The sequence below is a fragment of the Lygodium microphyllum genome, chromosome 23, assembly GCF_053477565.2.
Source record: "Lygodium microphyllum isolate KBCC chromosome 23, Lygodium_microphyllum_v1.1.10, whole genome shotgun sequence".
Taxonomy (NCBI): Eukaryota; Viridiplantae; Streptophyta; class Polypodiopsida; order Schizaeales; family Lygodiaceae; genus Lygodium; species Lygodium microphyllum.
The window spans coordinates 54,544,280-54,563,641 of NC_141157.1; the positions used below are offsets into that span (position 1 = coordinate 54,544,280).

Sequence of the window (19,362 nt, forward strand, 5' to 3'; positions counted from 1 at the left end):
CTCACTTTATATGAGAAGGGGAGATGTAGGTTTGGTTATCATAGTCATCTATGTGAATGACTTGATTATTATAGGTGATAGTGACAATGGGATTGCTGAAGTTAAGGGCTTCTTGAAGAAGAAGTTTGAGATGAAGGATTTGAGCGAGCTGAGATACTTTCTTGGTATTGAGGTGATTAGATGTGATGATGGTATATGGCTATCCCAAAGGTAATAGGGCTTGGATATGTTATCCAAGTATGGTATGACAGCATGTAAGTCTCTTTCAGTATCATTGGAGCAAAATGTAAAGTTGAGTACTGACGCTGGGGATGAGATAGAATATCCTACTATGTTCAGGAGGATAGTAGGGAGTTTGATTTATGTGACTATCACAAGGCTAGACTTGAGCTATGTTGTTGGCCATGTCAGTCAATTTATGCAGATGCTTAGAAAGCCTCATTTGTATGCAGTTAGATGTATATTAAGGTATGTGAAGTTCACTTTACATTATGGACTTTTTTTATGAGACAGGTAAGGATGTACAGGTCTTTAGATCACAAATGCAGATTGGGCTGGTAGCATGTCAGACAAAAGATCTACTAGTGGATTCATGTTTTCCCTTGGTACTGCAACAGTTACATGGAGTAACAAAAAGCAACCTACAGTTGCTTTATTGAGTACAGAGGTGCTGCTATGGTAGCATGTGAGGTGGTATGGCTATAAAAGTTATTAGGTGATTTGGATGTGCAGGGAGATGGTCCAGTTGTCATTCATTGTGACAATATGAGTAGCATACAACTAGCTAGGAATCCGGTGTTCCATGCTAGGACAAAACACATTGAGGTGCACTACCACTTTGTGAGAGAGAAGATATTTACAGGGGAGATTGACTTGGTATATGTCAGCACACATTTTCACAAAGGCATTGGGTGCAGAGAAGCTTCAGAAGTTCCAAAGCTTACTTGGAGTTACAGAGATAGAGTTGAGTTTGAGGAGGAGTGTTGGTAGGCTTACCACAACATTTTTGGGCTTACCACAACATTTTTGGGCTGAGGGAATTACTACTGTAATACACTTGATAAATCGGTTTCCATGTATTGCTCTTGGCTATCAAGTTGCAAAGGAGGTATTTTTTGGAAAACCTCCCTCATATGTTAATTTGCATATATTTAGTTGTGAGCCTTTTTTGATACTCCACAAGATGTCCAAGCTTTCCAGCGTGTTTTGAGACATTCTTCTAGAGATAGATGACAACCTACGTGATTTGAGTTCTCTATGGATTATGTTATGGTGATAGATGTTGGTGAATCTCTTATTTATGATGAGGCCATGCGTAGAGGTGATAGTCACTCTTGGAAAATGGCCATACAATTAGAGTATGACTCGCTGCAAAAAAATCATATGTGAGATTTAGTCCCCTCGTCTAGTGGAAAGCGTGCTTTTCTATGCAAGTGGGTGTATAAGTTGAAAAGTATCCGTGGACGCCCCACGCCAGCATACAAGGCTAGATTGGTTGCTAAGGGTTTCAAGTAGGAGCATGGTGTGGACTTTGATGAAGTCTTTTCTTCTGTTGTAAAGATGACGACCCTATGTCTGGTGTTGGCTTTGGTTGCTCAGCTTGACTTGGATCTTTATTAGATGTATGTCAAGATAGCTTTTCTTCATGGGGACTTGCATGATGAGATTTATATAGAGTAGCCTAAGGGCTTTGCAAAACTTGTCAAGAACCACCTAGTGTGCACATTGAGAAAGAGACTTTATGGCCTTAAGTAAGCACCTAGGGAATGGTACTACAAGTTTGATGCTTTTATGCATTCACAGGGGATATTTCCGTAGTGATATAGATCCATGTTTATATACAAAGAGGACTCGTGATGGTAGCCTTATGATTTTGATCCTCTATGTGGATGATATATCAATTGTTGGGAGTGCTCATGATAAGTTGGATGCCTTGAAAGGTCAGCTCAAGAAGAGCTTTGAGATGGACATGGGACATGTCTCATATATTCTTGGGATGCGCATCACGCATGATTGCTCTAAGGGCCTCCTTTACTTGTCACAGGAGTACATTCAGAAGATTTTTGAGTGGTTTCATCTGCAGGTTGTTAAGTCTATTGGTTGTCCTTTACCTTCTTATGTGAAGGTTAGTCAGGCCGATTGTCTGCAGTCTAATGAACAAAAGGCCGAGATGGCCAAGATCCCGTATGTATCCGTAGTGGGCAATTTGATGTATGCCATGATAGCCACTTGCCATGACATAGCATTTGTAGTTGGAGTTGTGGCTTGCTATATAGATACACCTAATAGATGGCATTGGGATGTCGTCAAGGGTATCATGAGGTACCTAATATGGTGGCTAGGATACAGGAGTCGTGGGATACACTGACTTTAATTATGTAGGACATGTAGACAGTAGAAAGTCCACCTCTAGCTATGTCTTCACCTTTGCTAGAGGTGGTGTTTCTTGGTTGTCCAGGGTGTAGAAATGCACGACACTCTACTACAAGGCTGAGTATGTTATAACCATTGAAGCTTGTAAGAAGACTCTTTGGTTAGGCCGTTTGGTGGCAGACCTTGGCATTACTAATGAGATCCTTACAATGCATTTGGATTCTACAAGTGCTGTTCAGTTGGATAAGAATCCGGTCTTTCATGCGAAGATGAAGCACATTGAGGTGCGCTATCACTTTATTCGAGAGGTTGTTGAGGACAAGTTCATTGAGCTTGTTAAGATCTCAACTAATCAAAATCTTGCACATTTGCTTTCTAAAAGTCTCTTAGCAGAGCGCTTTGCCTTCCTTAGGAAGATGATGGGCGTTAGATGAAATAACGTCTTTTCTCATCCAATTGTACTTATGTACATATGTACTTTGTCACATTTTTTGCTTATTCTCTTCTTACTAGGGGCACATTTGCCTTTAAGTGGGAGGTTGTTGGGGGTAAAGGCATGTGTGCCTAGCTGCCCGTTGCGAAGGGGTTTTTGTCGAAAGGTCGAATCCACCGGGGATTAGAGATAGAAGGAAGTAGAGATAGGAGATGGAAGAGAAGATAAATAATATACAAGAGGTAAACACGATAAAAACAAAGCACAATGAATTGAATCAATATGTATTGAAAAAACCTGGAATCCTTGCACTACTCAGAAGCAATCTCCAGGCATTAGACCTCCTGGAGCTTCTTCGTAGAATAAAACGTGTATCAAAATTACAGCTCCTTCTCTGCTGCTCGGAATCCAAAGCTGATGGCTCCGTTGGCTCCAAAAGGGGGTAAAACCCTAGGACGCCTGGTTATAGATCTCCCAAATTACTTCTTTTTCCTTTTTCAGTTCAAATTGCAATTTCGAGCCTGTTTACAGCGATTGCGATGTGCGCGATTTTGCCAATCTGTCTTTTTATGAAAATCCCATAATTGGTTGAAAAAGCAACTTGCTTTTTGCATGCCATCCTAATCTAGAAGCTTTTTTAACTTTTTCGAATTTTTACAATAAATAATATAAAAAATAGGCTAAAATTATCCAAAAATCTAGTATTTTTAGATAATCCATGCCACTCACACTAGTACTAATGACTCAGATCACATTGACTCTCTTGATCAATAAGAAGTCCGATGATGCATTCTAGAGTTTTTCACACCGTGTTCGCATAGAATCACGATATCCACCCCTTCTAAACCTGCACATTCTTCGGTATGTGCCAAAATCCTAGTTGTCACTGGATTATAAGTCCTCCTCATCCTCTGTACCCATATTCTTTCCTTCTTCATCTTCCATATCTTCCTGGCTAACCCCTGTGTCATGGCCTCCATTTTCTTTCAATTCTAGCAACTCATAGATAGTAGATTCCCGTCTCTTGAATAATTTGATTCTTTTCCCTACTACCAAAAGTTTTATGGCTATTCCATCCATCTCATTTAATGCATAAGTAGCATTGTCAAATACCTGTCTTACCACATAGGGTCCAAACCATCTTTTGGAAACTTTATGCATAGCCCTATGTTGGTTGTCTAAACTGCTATCATAAACCAATACCCAATCCCTATCTTGTATGGTTCTTGGTCTCAGTCTATGTCTTTTGTCAAACTGTTTTTTGTTCTGTATCCTTGCTGCCCTTAATTTTGCAACTGTTGCCTCTATGTCTTCTGACTTCCTTTCCAATTGTCTAATGCGCAAGGCCAACAACTCCTCTCGATTCAACTCCTCCTCCCAAGGTAGCACACTCCATGTGACTGTCATCTCTTCTATTGGCACGATAGGTTTTTGACCATACATCAATTCTGCAGGCATGTAGCCTATAATAGCACTATGAGTTGTTCTGTCAGCCCACAAAGCATAAGGGAGCAATCGTGGCCACTCTTTTACCTTCTCTCCACATGCTTTTGCCAATGCCTTCACGATAGGTGGATGATCTCTTTCACTTTTGCCATTTCCTTCAGGGTTATAGGGTGAAGTTAAAGCAAGCTTTATCCCCAACTATGCAAAGAAATCATGAGCTTCATCTGCATCCAACTTACCCCTATCTGCTGTAATTTTGCCCTCATAGCCATACCTACAAAATATCTCTTCTAAGAGAAAAGTACACATAACATTTGTTGTCTTAGTACGTAAAGCTCTCCCTTCCACTTGATTAGTCAAGTCTTCACGGGCAAGCACAAGATACCTCATTTGCCAAAGACTTGTAGGCATTGTGACCAAATCCACCACCCACTTAAAATGAAGAGACAATGGATATGTGGGCTACAATCCATCCCGATGTTTCACAGATGAATACATTTGACATGTACATGTTTTCACAAAGTGAGCAACATCTTTATACATACCCTGCCACCAATATCTTTCTTTGATCTTTGCAAAAGTACCCCAAACACCTCTATGGCTAGCCCATAAGCTTTCATGAAATTCATGCATAACATTTACTTGTGAAGCTCTGTCACCCAAAACTCGCAATGGCATACCTTGTTTCTTTTTAGCATGTTTCCATAAGTATCCATCTTTTAAGAAAAACCCATAGGCTTTCCTCTTGATCTTCTTAAACTCCTCATCTGACCATTCATCTCTCTTTGTTAATGTACTGAGGTATTGACTAATTCTCAGCCACTCTCCTGCATATTTGTCTTCCAGAAACACTTCTACACAAGATGCAAAATATCTAAAGTGTCTTCTCTTTGTTGTCCAAGCTTCTGTTAATGCTGTAGCAACACCTTTCATTGCTAAATTCACTATTGCAACATCATTTTTAGCCGCAAGAAAGTCATCTTCTTCCTCCTCATCTATCATCCCATCTTCATTCTCATAGCGTGCTCGAGATAACATGTCGGCCACTGGGTTATCTTTTCTTGCAATATGCTGAAATTCAGGGTTCAAAGATTTGATGTATCCAATCCATCGGAGCATAGCAATGTCCGGAGTAGCACAACTAGTAATCATACCCAATATCGGCAAACAATCGGTCTCAATGACTACATGAGCACCCATAAAATACTCCTTATCACATTTAAGGGTTGTCACAATTTCCCATAATTCTCTTTTAACCTGTGGATACTTTCTCTGTCGTTCAGTCAATACTTTAGCACCAAAGCGTATTGCATATCTTTGCCCTTTCTTATCATCTTGCCCAATTGCCATCCAATCCCGATTGGGCTTGTATCAACAGTAATAATGATAGGCTTTCCATGTGAATAGTCAGCCTTTCTCAATGTAGAAGTAGATTTTAAGAGCTACTTCAATTTCTTCATTGCTTTCTGATGCTTCCTTTCCCAATGAAATCTTTGACATTTCCTCAGAAGTTGATATAGAGCATCGGCTACATGTGTAAAGTGAGGAATCCATATAAAATAGAACACACATGCTCCCAAGGATCTACACATCTCTGATACATTCGTGTATACATCTTGCATTCTATCAATTCCATCTATTTTGCTGGTGATGGTCTTCTCCCATAGGGTCCACACATATGCTCAATAATCAAAACCTCTTCAACTCCAAAGATAGACTTTTGTCCAAAAAGAGTTAAATGCACATTTTCTAGACGTGTCAAAATCCTCTCACAATCCACAATATGGTTTGCAACAAACTGTTTGCACCCATGAGCATCCATCTCTTCATTCTTTTCATCCACTACACACCCTTTTATTGGAATATCATCCAAGAAAGGCATAGTCAATTGTGATATAAAATCCCTGAGTACCCTATTCATAGCATTTGTCATGTGTGCCATTGAGTTTGTTGCACCCTGTGGGAGAGTACACATCCATACTAATCCCAAGGGAGTCTTCATGGTTGTGATATCCCTGCTTTCAATTGCAAGCTGAAACTGACCATACCCTGAGTAAAGATCACCCAAAGAATTGATTGCTCTGCCTGCAAAAGCCTTTGCAAATTCATCAACCACAAGACCAACACCCACATTTTTTATGGTCACTTTATTGACGAGTTGTATGTCTTGAATAAATCTCAAAGCCCCATTCTTTTTGGGCATAGTAAACCAACGATTTGAGTATGGGGCTGAAGAGGGCTCCAAGATCTTCATGTGAATCTTTTCATTTAGCAAATCCATCAGCTTTGGCAAGTAAGCTTTAGGCACTGGAATAGGCCTCAAGTTCCATGATACATGTGGCACAGTAAATATGACCATAGGAGAGACAACATTTGGATCCACACAACCTATTTCACTTGGCTGAAATGCAAATGCCTTTCTATGCCTAGCCAACATCCACATAAAACAGTCTCTCTTAGCAGGCAAAGAAACCCTTCTGCACCAACTTTCAATTCTTGTAATGTTTCAGATATAAACTGATGATCTATATCTTTAGGATCCCGTAAGCTTGGCTGTCTTGACACTTTTTCATATAAACCCTCACTCTCTGGTGGAAGTGGCAAAGCAATTGGTTTTACCTTTTTGTCAACTGTCTTATACTTTGTCTCCACAAGTGCTTCAGCCCATTGTAATCCTTCCTACTGAGCAAACAATGCTATAACATCATACATATCCAAAGAACATACTGACAACACTCTGTTTTTAGTCTCATTTTCTGCATGTATGGTTGTTGAAATTTCAGCCATAGTGTCATTAATATTCAGCCCATAAAAGATGCCTGAAATGCCTTCATTTTCAGCTAATAGTCCCAATGCTCTCAGTTCCTTAGTAGCCGGTTTCATAGATATGCATTCAGCCTTGCACATAGCTTCCATAGGCTTAAATCAGCATGAACTGTTTGCTGTAAACTGAGGATAACCAATAGTAAATACATGCTTCATTCCATCAAGAGGCGAGTACACCCTCTGAACAGCACTACTGTAGCCCCGTATTACAACAATGCTTAATGAAAATCCAGGTCTTTGAATTCCCTTGTATTTGGAGCCAAAGGAGACTCTCGAAGCGTATCCGGATTTCTAGGATGATTAACACAAACAGTAAGAATTTGGACTGCTTTCCTTCCATCCTTGCTTCTGACTCTTGCATAAGCATCATCAAGCACCTTTGTTTCCATACGCACTCTTGTAATATAGGGTTGTCCCAAAATCACTGCATATGAGGAATTATCTTGTACAAAGAAGCGTTGCTCTTCTTGTACATCACCAATTGTCACTTTTACATTAGGACATGCATCATAAAGCTCTCTTGAAGAATTATTTGCAGCCCTCATACGTCTGTTGAGCTAAAATATGCATTACTTGCTGATTAGCCTCTTAAACAGCCCCAAAAACACACTAAAAATGCTCTTTTAGAGTAAAACCCTAAAACGAAGAGCGGTTCGAGAGAGTTTAGTGGAAACCCTAAAATGGGGAGCGGTTCGAGAAAGTTTAGTGGAAACCCTAATTTTTGGGGCGCCCTTCTACATCTATAAATAGACAGGCTGCCCCCATTTAGCAATCATTCTTGTTTTGCAGGTTACATCAGCCCACACACCCTCTGTTGCTGTTGGCGCCCAGTTTCCAGCCTGCAGCCCGCCTCCATCTGCACTCCAGCCATCGTCAACTGCAGCCACATCATCTTTAGCCTGTCCATTGCTGTTGGCGGTAGCTCTCAGCTGCTGGCGGCTGCTCCAAACTGTCCCAGACTGCTGTTCAGCTTGCTGTCCATCATCTCCAGGGTCAGCCAGCCTGCGTTTTCAGCATTGCAGGCCCTGACACTCTCAGACACTGTTTCAGCCTGCTGTTTAGAGCAGACTGTGCACAGTTTCCAGCCCCCGATTAGTGGTACACTGTTGCGTTTACCAGTTTCCAGTCTCCAGACTGCTGCGTTTTGGTGACCAGCCTGCTGCCATTCACTATTTAGCACTCCTACACTCCGACTGGTGGTCACAGACTTGGGATTCGTCTTCGATGGACATCACACTCCGATATTGCTCTGCCCTTGAGCACACTATACACTCTTACATTCATTTACAACATTCATTCACTTCAACGTTGTGTTCTCTCTCTCCCTTCTTCTGTTTGTGTTTGAGTTTTGAGTTTTGCGTTTAGGGTTTGAGTTTTGCCCTTTGTGTCTGTGTCTGTGTCTTTGTGTTTCTGTCGTGGTCATACACTCTGTGTGTCCTCCTAGCAGTCTTCTTAACATGATACCAGAGCCGGTGCTCTTGTAAAGGTATCCTGCGGATATTGTTGAGAGCTAGTCTTTGTGCAAGGCACACAATACGACTCGTAACCGAATCACAATGTCCCAGACACCTTCTCCAGTTCCTATGATGTCTTATTAGGCTTCTCCATCATTGGAGGCCCTGAGACGGCATTATGGACTCGGTGAGGAGGACGACACTCCACCTTCACCAGATTTCACTAACATGACAGAGGAGGACTTTGAGGAGTACTATCGTAACAAGTACGGTGATGTTTACACCCCTTCTACCAATTTTGCTATCACATTCGGACCGGTTGGTGACGCTGGCCACCTCTCCGATCATGGAGAACATACGGCATTTGGAACGTCTGGCGATCCATCTTCATCATCTCCGCTAGGTCCAATGTCAGGTTTGTACAATTCTTTTGTGTTGCATGAATCAAAACCCTCGTCTGTTTCTTCTTTTGAGGTACAGGATCCGGATGGCTTTGCGTATGGAACTTCAATAGAGGGGGTTCACGAAGCAGACGAAATTCAAGTACATCTACAGCTTCTATTTCATTTGAGCATATTACACACACTTTTCACTTCCCTCCCATCCCACCCTCTTCTATATCACACCTTGATCATCTCTTATCATCTTTCAAAAATCTTGGATTATACTCCACATCTGCATCACACACCCTAGGGGTTGAATCTACTATCTCTGCTCCTAGCACCTTTTTCTTCTCCACCCCATGCTCTACCTCTTTGCACTATGGTACTTCGTTAGGGGGAATGCCACCCTTTAACACAGTGCCTCTCACCTTTCAGCAAATGAGCACACCCATAACTCTTGGGTCGATTGTGATGAGCATCCCCCTCACTATCTCCAGCTTCACATCTCCCATGACCACTCATATACAGGGGTTTTCATCCTCAGCTTATGGTGCGTCTTCACACTCTCCTTGGGTTACACCTACGCAGGAATTCCCATCTTTTGCTCCTAGTGTTCCCCCATCCCATCTCCTTGGGTTTCTCATGTGGCTACCATGCCATGTCTAGTCAGCCCATCCCTACCTATGGATCCACCTTGCACACTACCCACATGTCTGGTGGGCACTGTGGGACCCATTCCCAAGTGCACTCCACTACCCCATCCTACACCCACTACATTTTTTCACACACTATCCATCTCCGAGTACTACCACTCCTGTTGTAACGGCCAAGAATGCCTTCACGGATAAGACACGTTTTAACGGGTCAAATTTCACTACTTGGTCGAATTTCATGCAACAAGTGCTTGAGTCTCAGGGTCTTTGGGACCTCGTCATTGGTCTAGAGCCTATGCCGGATCCTCGACTAGCTTACCCTGACTGCATCCGTCAATGGAGAGTCCGCAATGCTACAACCAATGTTGAGCTGATGCAAGGATTGCTTCCTGAGTTTCACTCTCAGTTGCAGCACTTCTCGCTCGCGTCAGAGTGTTGGAGTCACCTTCTCGACCTCTATGTGGCTCGTGATTGTACTCGGCGCATCAATCTCGACTTTGAGCTTTCAGAGTTCTCTCTTAAGAAAGGGGACGATCTGAAAGTCAAGCTAACTGACTATAGGCGGTTACTTGCCGAGTTCGCCACTACTGGCTCTCCAAAGTCAGATGACGATCAGGTTATATTCTTCTTGAATAAGTTGCCTGCAAAATACTTCAATTTCATTCAATACATCATCTCCCAACCTCAATTGCCAATCTTCTACGAGTTTGAGTGTCAGTTCTTGCGTTACGCAAGGCTGCATGATTAAGTCCATAAGAAATCCTCATCACAGCCTTATTCAGAGCAGAGGGGGTTGGTTGCTTCTTCTTTGGGAGGGAAAACCACCAGTGGCAAGAACTCGCTAGATGCGAAGGCAAGCCAATCAAAGGGTGACTCCTCTTCCTCCGATGGAACCAAAGAATCAAGATCTATCTGGCAACAACTCCCTAAGAAAAACCGGTTTTGCACACATTGCCAGAGAGCAGGCCATATGGACGAGGAGTGTCGCTCCAAGGCCCAAGGTCTTCCACCTAAAAAGCCCCAGCAGACCGTTGCGACTTCATAGTCCAGCAGGGCTACACGTTCCGCTGCTGCCCCATCTGCTCCTCTAGCCTCCACAGCGACTGCTGGACATGTGGCACCCGGACAGTCTCAGCGGCCATCCTTCTCTACTCTTGAAGGATTGGTTGATTGGTCTGCAAGTTCCGATCCTGTTGCACTTCATGCATCTATCTCACCTTCCTTCCCACCTCGTCAAGCGTTCCCTTGGCAGAGCCTTGCTACTGGACGTACGCGATGGTGGCCACCTTCTTAGACTAGCATGTCTCTAGGTCCTTTCGGATACCCTAGGTCAGTCTAGCATTCATTTTTCACACTCTTAGAGTTGGGCCCAAAGGATTTTTGTCTCTACATTTTAAGTCTTCCGCTGCATTTACTCACATACATATACACATTTGTATCTTTGCACTTGTTTCTTCAATTATCTTGTCATTTTAGTTTAGTTTTGTTTTTGAAGCATCTCACTACTAACCTCAGTGATTGTAGACTTTGATCTCCTTTGCAGGTTTTGTTTTCCATGTAGGGCTAACATGCAGGTTTGCCTAGTCCTACTTGGACTGGAGACTTGGGATGTGTGCCATTCCTTCATGGTTTCATTATCCTTGGAGTTTTGCTCTTCTACCAGCATGGAGGCTTCTCCGCCCAAGGCGGATTCTGCAGTATCTCTCTTGATGCTATCATGGCGGTGACTTCTACCTAGCTTTTCCAGGTGGGATGCTTCCTCCTTCTCTTCATTCCTTATGGTTCTCGGCACCACACGAAGACCGACATTAGGCTCCTCTTCCTTCTTTGGCATCTACATTCAGGTTGAGAGAGGGTTCCTACCCTTCTTGGTATTCTACAGGCAACACTTTGTCTTCAACATCGGCTTCTCCTCCCTGTTGTACCTTATCCTTTGCATTGCATGATTTCATCATCTTTGTACTAGGGCGCTTGGGCAAGTGAACAATTTTTCCATGAGGGACACTGTCCAAGTGACACTTGCTGCATGAGCATTCTTCAGCATGTAGCATACTTTGCATCTCATTGTGCAGAGCACCACTTGAGCGAATCCTAAGCTGTTTTCACCGGCGGCTGTTGTTACTATACCACCATCCTTCTTCATCACATGGATACCTTATCACCTACTTTTCCTTGTCATTGACACCCTGAGTGGATGGGTTAGCTTGTACTGCTTTGTGATGTGTTGGGTGTATCCTCCCTACTTCCGTTTTTTGGGTTACTATTTCTCAATCGGCCGCATCCCATAAAATTTACCACACTTCTTAAAAAAAAAGAAAAACACACACACACTCATACAAAAGTTTCATGTAGTTCCATCCGTCTTTGTCGGGCTTGGTAGGCCACTAGGCAGTCGACGTGCATCCTTTGTCTGATACCCTGTCCTCTCTGCGGTGACTACTTGGATTTCCTTGGTAAGATAACCATCGCCTTTGTAGTCTTGGTAGGCCACTGGGCAACTGATGTGCACCCTTTGTTCGATGCCTTGGTTGCTTTGGGATGGGACACCTTGGGGTACATCAATATTACAATGGCTGGCATAACCTTTCGGCTTAGTTTTGGGCCTGAGAGGGGGTGTTGAGCTAAAATATGCATTACTTGCTGATTAGCCTCTTAAACAACCCCAAAACACACTAAAAATTCTCTTTGAGAGTAAAACCCTAAAACAGGGAGCGGTTTGAGAGAGTTCAGTGGAAACCCTAAAACGGGGAGCGGTTCGAGAAAGTTTAGTGAAAACCCTAATTTTTGAAGTGCCCTTCCACATCTATAAATAGACAGGTTGCTCCCATTCAGCAATCATCCGTGTTTTGCAGGTTACATCAGCCCACACACCCTCTGCTGCTGTTGGCGCCCAGTTTCCAGCCTGCAGCCCACCTCCATCTGCTGTCCAGCCATCATCGACTGCAGCCACATCATCTTCAGCCTGTCCATTGCTGTAGGTGACAGCTCTCAGCTGTTGGCAATTGCTCCAAATTGTCCTAGACTGCTGTTCAGCCTGCTGTCCATAATCTCTAGGGTTAGCCAGCCTGCATTTTCAGCATTGCAGGCCCTGACACTCTCAGACACTGTTTCAGGCTGTTGTTTATAGCAGACTGTGCACAGTTTCCAGCCCCCGATTGGTGGTACATTGTTGCGTTTACCAGTTTCCAGCCTCCAGACTGCTGCGTTTTGGTGACCAGCCTGCTGCCATTCACTATTTAGCACTCCTACACTCCGACTGGTGGTCACAGACTTAGGATCCATCTTCGGTGGACGTCACACTCCGATATTGCTCTGCCCTTGAGCACACTGTACACTCTTACATTCATTTACAACATTCATTCACTTCAGAGTTGTGTTCTCTCTCTCTCTCTTCTTCTGTTTGTGTTTGAGTTTTGAGTTTTCCGTTTAGGGTTTGAGTTTGCCCTCTGTGTCTGTGTCTGTGTCTTTGTGTTTCTATCGTGGTCGTACACTCTGTGTGTCCTCAGTGCAAACCCTAGCAGTCTTCTTAACAACGCCAACCATGATCAGTGTCTACAGGCCATGTATCATTTTCATACAATCCATGCTCAATGACATTTATCTCAGACCCATGGTCAAGTAAAGCAACACAAGGAGTTTTACGTTCCCCTATTTTCACTACCGTTTCAGTGGTAGCTCTGGCTCAATGATTTCTTGTGTAGTGACTTCGAGGAATAAATCCTAGAGTCTCTTTCCCATATTGTTGCATCTGTCTTACTCCACTATGCATATTGCTACAAGACAATGCATTTTCAGCCACTTTCTTATCTTTTCCACTTGCTGTCCACTGATTAGTAGCATCTTGTATAGATAATCCAGTACTTACTTCATGCTCATATTCAGCTTGAGTACCCAACAAACCCCAGTTTCCTCTTCAAATTGTAGCAATGCACTAGTGGTATCACTAAGAAATTGACACTTCCTCTTAATTATGTCAATGATCTCATCATGAAATTTTCGCTTGGCAATGCCAAGCATCTCTCCCAAGGTGAATTCCACCGGACTGTTTAAGATCTGTTCTTTAAGAACCTTCTTAAGATCTGTGGCTGTCTCAATGTCAGATTGCAACTTATATTCTGGCTGCTTGCCCTTCTTTTTGCCCTCTGGTTGTTATTCAATTTTTGCTCTTGACTGACCTCTTCCATAACATGCTCGGGAGGTGGTTGGTGAATTCCACCGGACTGTTTAAGATCTGTTCTTTAAGAACCTTCTTAAGATCTGTGGCTGTCTCAATGTCAGATTGCAACTTATATTCTGGCTGCTTGCCCTTCTTTTTGCCCTCTGGTTGTTATTCAATTTTTGCTCTTGACTGACCTCTTCCATAACATGCTCGGGAGGTGGTTGATTTACTTTAGGCTGATCCACACTTCTTCTTGTCATTTTTTTAGATGTCCTTGCATTATCTTCATGTCTTTTTCTTTTTTCTTCCACAAGTACATTCGTGTTTTGTACCTTTGCTAAATATGCATTTATTGAATATGCATTTACTAGTGATTTCCAACTAGTTATGCCACGAATGTCTTGCCCTGCATGAGACATTTCACTATCAGTGACCTTTCTCTTTTTAGTTGCATGTAAAACATATGTCCATATTTCAGCCTTTGGACCAGTCATCACTTGGTCATGTATTCTATTCAACTGTAGACCAAAAGTAGAAGCATGTACCGCCGCATAAGCATTTCGAACTGCCAAGTCTTTCAACAACTTCTGCATATCTCCCTTTTCCGAAATTCAAAGCAAGAGGCAATCCTGTTTTTTTGTGTATGGATCTTGCCATGTTTTCAAAAGATGAGCTGTCGTGTCAAGGTCTCCTGATAGGCAGCATAATCCTTTCTTTCATGCTGCAAACTATCACACTACATACATCTTTTTCCTGGCTTAGGGGTTGTTGCCCATCCCCTTTCCTCTTGTCCTTTTTCATACAATGTTGCAACCTTCAATTGAAGATCTCGCATGCCTTTGACCAATTCATCTAAGACATCTTCCCTAACAGAGGTAATAATAGTAGGTACAACCATAGTATTAGCCATAGAAGTATGTGGCTTACTGGATACATCAACTGTCTTGCCCGTAACAGTGGGCAAGCTAGAGACATGCAATCTTTATCTTCTTCTATGCTTCTTCACAAGTGCAGTAACAGCTTTCTTGAAATGTCTCCACTTTGTTTTCAAACTTGTCTCTGAAGTCTGATCCTCCATTAAATTATCAAGCTTCTCTTGAAGCTCAGGATTAGCTGCATGTAGAAACAATTCAATTTTTTGACTTGCAAGAGCTTGCTGTTTTGCAAGATCCAACTGCTCAAATCGACTTTCAAATTCTCTTAACAATTCTATAGCCACAAGACCCTTATTGGGTTGTAAAACCCACTCCTGAAAAGTCTTGCGCGTAATCAAACTGGTATCCTCAATGTAAAATTCTTCCCCGAGTGTCTTCTTGAAGGCTACCTAGTCAACATCTTGCATGTATAATTCAGTAATTCGTGCATTTAGTTCATGTACAGTAGCACGTACAAAATAACGGCTCCATGTAGGTTGAGCCACCCCAAAGAATTCCATCTTTTGAGCATAGGTGTGTACATATGCAGATACATTTTTGCCATTGAATAACTTCACCTCACGCTCAACTACTTGCAAAGCATTCATCACAATACTTTCTGTTTGAGCAGAAGCTTGCAGTTGTTGTACCTGCATAAGCATTTTCATATTTTGCACCAGCTATTGTAAAACATCACTGGAGATTGTGTTTGAAGGTTCTCCCATCTTGTATTTCCTTCTTCTGACGACCTTTCAAGTTGCGTTCACTAATGTCGGAGGGGTTTTTGTTGAAAGGTCGAATCCACCGAGGATTAAAGATAGAAGGAAGTAGAGATAGGAGATGGAAGAGAAGATAAAGAATACATAAGAGGTAAACACGATAAAGACAAAACACAATGAATTGAATCAATATGTATTGAAAAAACCTGGAATCCTTGCACTACTCAGAAGCAATCTCTAGGCATTAGATCTCCTGGATCTTCTTCGTAAAACAAAATGTGCATCAAAATTACAGCTCCTCTGCTGCTGCTTGGAACCCAAATTTGATGGCTCCGTTGGCTCCGAAAGGGGGGTAAAAGTCCAGGACGTTGGTCACGGATCTCCCAGATCACTTCTTCTTCCTCTTCTAGTTCAAACTGCAGTTTTCATCTTGTTTACAGCGATTGCGACGCGCGCGATTTCGCCAATCTGTCTTTTTTATGAAAATCCCATAACTGGTTGAAAAAGCAACTTGCTTTTTGCATGCCATCCTAATCTAGAAGCTTTCCTAACTTTTTCGGATTTTTATAATAAATAATATAAAAAATTGGCTAAAATTATCTAAAAATCTAGTATTTTTAGATAATCCATGCCACTTACACTAGTACTAATGACTCAGATCACGTCGACTCTCTTGATCAATAAGAAAGTCGGATGATGATGCATTCTAGAGTTTTTCACACTCTGTCCGCATATCATCACAACACCGTGCATTAGTTACATTGACAGAACCTGCACCGTGTATTAGTTAGCTGCACACATCTACATTGTAGGTGGCATGCGCCCATCATTGTCACTTTATTCTTTGTTCTTTCAGTGACATTTAAATAAAGGGAAGGCCGGACACACATTGTGACTATTGGAGTTCCCACATCTTGTGTCTCTCTCTCTTACTCTTGCTCCTACCATAGCTCTTGCTTTCGCTCCGTGCTTCCACTTCAGGGCTCACTCTCTTCAAATGCAGCTCTAAACGATGATTTGCTAGGTAAGCGATAGTTGTTGATTAGAAAATGCAGACTGGGGATGCTTGCAACAGTAAAAACACAACAGTCTCATGGTTGCTAGGCAGGAGAAGAAGGTTGGGAACTTTTGCTTGATGTTTGATCAGCAATTGCCAGCAGTAAATGCAAGCTTCGAGGGTTGAAAATAGTCACTAATGGCTAATGGAGGGTTGGATGTAGGCACCTACTGATATCCTATGGTGAAGGCATGTGGATAGTTGCAACAATTGAGATATCCTATGGTGAAGGTGTGTGGATAGCAAAGATAGGGTACAAAAAATATGCAAGACAAGATTGGGCTGAGTGGTGGGCAGCGGCCAGCCTATCTATTTATAGATGAGTGGATCTTCCCAACTTAGGGTGTGGCATGTGGGACACAGACACTCTCTAGAAAGTGATAATCTATTGAAGCTTTTAGTAATAAGCATACTTTGGGGCTGCTGTATATAATGCATTTTTTAGCTCAACTTAGGGAGCCCAAATCATGGATCAAAGGGAATCAACGCATAGTCCATGAGATCGCCTACAATAGGCTTATTGGGTTATGTGTTTTTTGCCTTAAACGACACTTGTTAACAAAATGGCCAAGCTTTTGACAATGCCAATTTTCCGTGTGGTACATTTTGCCATCCCTGTTTGAGTTGTGAGTGGGTGTACCCTTGTGATTCAATCAACTTCTCTTCTTGATTTTGGTCTTTATCTTTCTTGTCCTTCCCTTTCTTTCCCTTTTGAGAAGTGGAAGCAAGGGCCCCCTTCGAAAGTGTGAGAGGAGTTCTCTTATGAAATTGGTCAAACTACCATGCATAATATAGTAGTTGGCACTCAAACTCGTAGAAAGTGGGCACGGTCGGTTATGAGATCACTTGTTGCAAAAAAAGTTGAAGTAAGAAACAATGTGACTTGATCATCAAAGGACGTTACCTTAGGGTCATACCTATTTGTGATTTTGAACTCTTAGAGTCTTGGTTGAGATTGATACGATGGATTCTACCTTAAGCGCATAGGGGTTAGTCAAGTGTTTCCACCATCTAGATGCTAGGTTAAAATGTTGCAATTGTGAGTGAAATTTAGGTAGTAGACATTGCATCAACTCAATAATAGCAGAAGCATTTTGTGTTTTTCAAGCATGGACAACCTTTGGAGGAGCCCAATAGGGTTATGGTTGGGGTTCCAACCCGTGAACAATGTCCAATGAGTTCTATGAATCTAAGATATGTGTCATGAGATTAGATTAAGTGGTGTAGTTAGACTCATTAAAATGAGTCTTGCCAATGAATGCATTCTTGGCTAAGGCTGATGTGGAATGCGAAATTTAAGGTGTCATATAAGAGGTTGTGGAGATATGCTAGAGTTTGCAAAAGGAAATACTTAAGTGTACAACCATGATTGAAACACAAAGAACTCAAACACAAACACAAAATGCAAGATGCAAAATGCAAAACAAAACGCATAAACACAAATAGAGAAGAAAGAGAACTCTGAGGTGAATGAATGAATGTTGAAAATGAAGAAAAGAGTGTACAAGATGCTCAAAGGCATAGTAGTTCGATATTTGGTGGCTCTCATGGGAGCAGGTTGAGGGAGGTGTCAATGTGAGTTGTCCATTAGAGACAGACTCCAAGTGCTTTGATTTTACCAGCTGGAGTAGAGGCTAATGAAGAAAAGTACTGACAATGCAAAAATGACTTATTATAGATGATGATGGCATCAACAAGTTGGGGCAAAACATAGCTTGTAGGAATTGCCGGCAGAAGAGCAATAGTTGGGATCACCATGACATAGGATGAATGAGACTCTTGATGAATGGAGGCTAAGAAGAATTGGTGTAACTTGCAACACAAGGGATAAGGAGAGTGGTTGGGCAACTTTCTAGTTATGGATGTGGATCCTCTCCAAATTAGGGTTTTGGCTTATCGGACATAGAAACTTGGTAATGTTTTCAGTTTTGGGGTTGTTTCAATGAGCTAATGAAGATTGAATGTGTAATGTCGTTTAGCTTAACACTCCCTCTTCAGCCCAAAATGACAACTAGAAAGGGACTATAAGCATAGCTAAGGCCATAATACCCCAAGGTGTCCCACCCCAAAATAGCTAGGGCATGGGGTGCATGTCGGCTGCCAAGGGCCTACCAACTTACCAAGACTACAGAGTTGATAGCTATCTTACCTTGGGAGCCCAAAGGGTCACCCTAGAGAGGCATAGCATTGGACATAGGGTGCTCATTGGCTGTAGGATTGCATACGGGCTGGAGTGCAATATAGATTTGCTGTTGGCTGCTTTTTCCTTCAGATCCCCTCATCTCTTCACATTCTCCTCTCTCTTCTGAGTTGCTTAGGGCAATAAGACATTGCAATGGTGGTGCCACTTGACATGTGGATGGGCAGGCAAAAAATGCACTCTTCTTGACATCAGTAGCTTGTGTAAAATGATGATGATGATTACACTTACGCATGTATCTTACCCTTGTTCCGCTGCATACGACTTATTGTCATTGGGTTTATATTTTGTACCATTGCTGCCAACTTCTTTCCAGAGCTCGCTCGTAGCACAATCAGTAGAATAGTAATTTTGAAAGGAGAAAAGGAAGTATGTGGAGTTCAGAAGTAAACTTTTTTTTTGTTGCTTTGGAAGTGCTACAAACAGAAGCCTGCTGGCCTTCACATGATGATGTTCTTAAGAGGTTTATATAGACACAGATGTACACATCTATATAAGAGCCTGACTATTGAGGTTGTATGCCAGAGGACATGCTAATTTGTGATGGTCCTTTGCAAAATGTCTGAAATCTTGATGATTATTATTGACACAGTGTTTTCCATAAACTGATATACATTTGTGTGGGTATTGAATATTGATCCCTCATGATGGCTCCATAGGAACACAGTGAGGCTTTTTCAATTGGTGAATTTTTGGGGAACAGGATTAGTGTTCTTTTTAAGTCTTCAATCCTTATTATACATTG

At 42.1% G+C, this 19,362-nt stretch overlaps 1 protein-coding gene across 4 annotated transcripts in view; it reads left to right on the forward strand.

Annotated features, from left to right (window-relative positions):
• The window catches only part of LOC148016199 (Plastid-lipid associated protein PAP / fibrillin family protein), a 58,527-nt gene that overhangs the window by 16,048 nt on the left and 23,117 nt on the right, over nucleotides 1-19,362 (forward strand). The gene's annotated exons all lie outside the window — the stretch shown is intronic.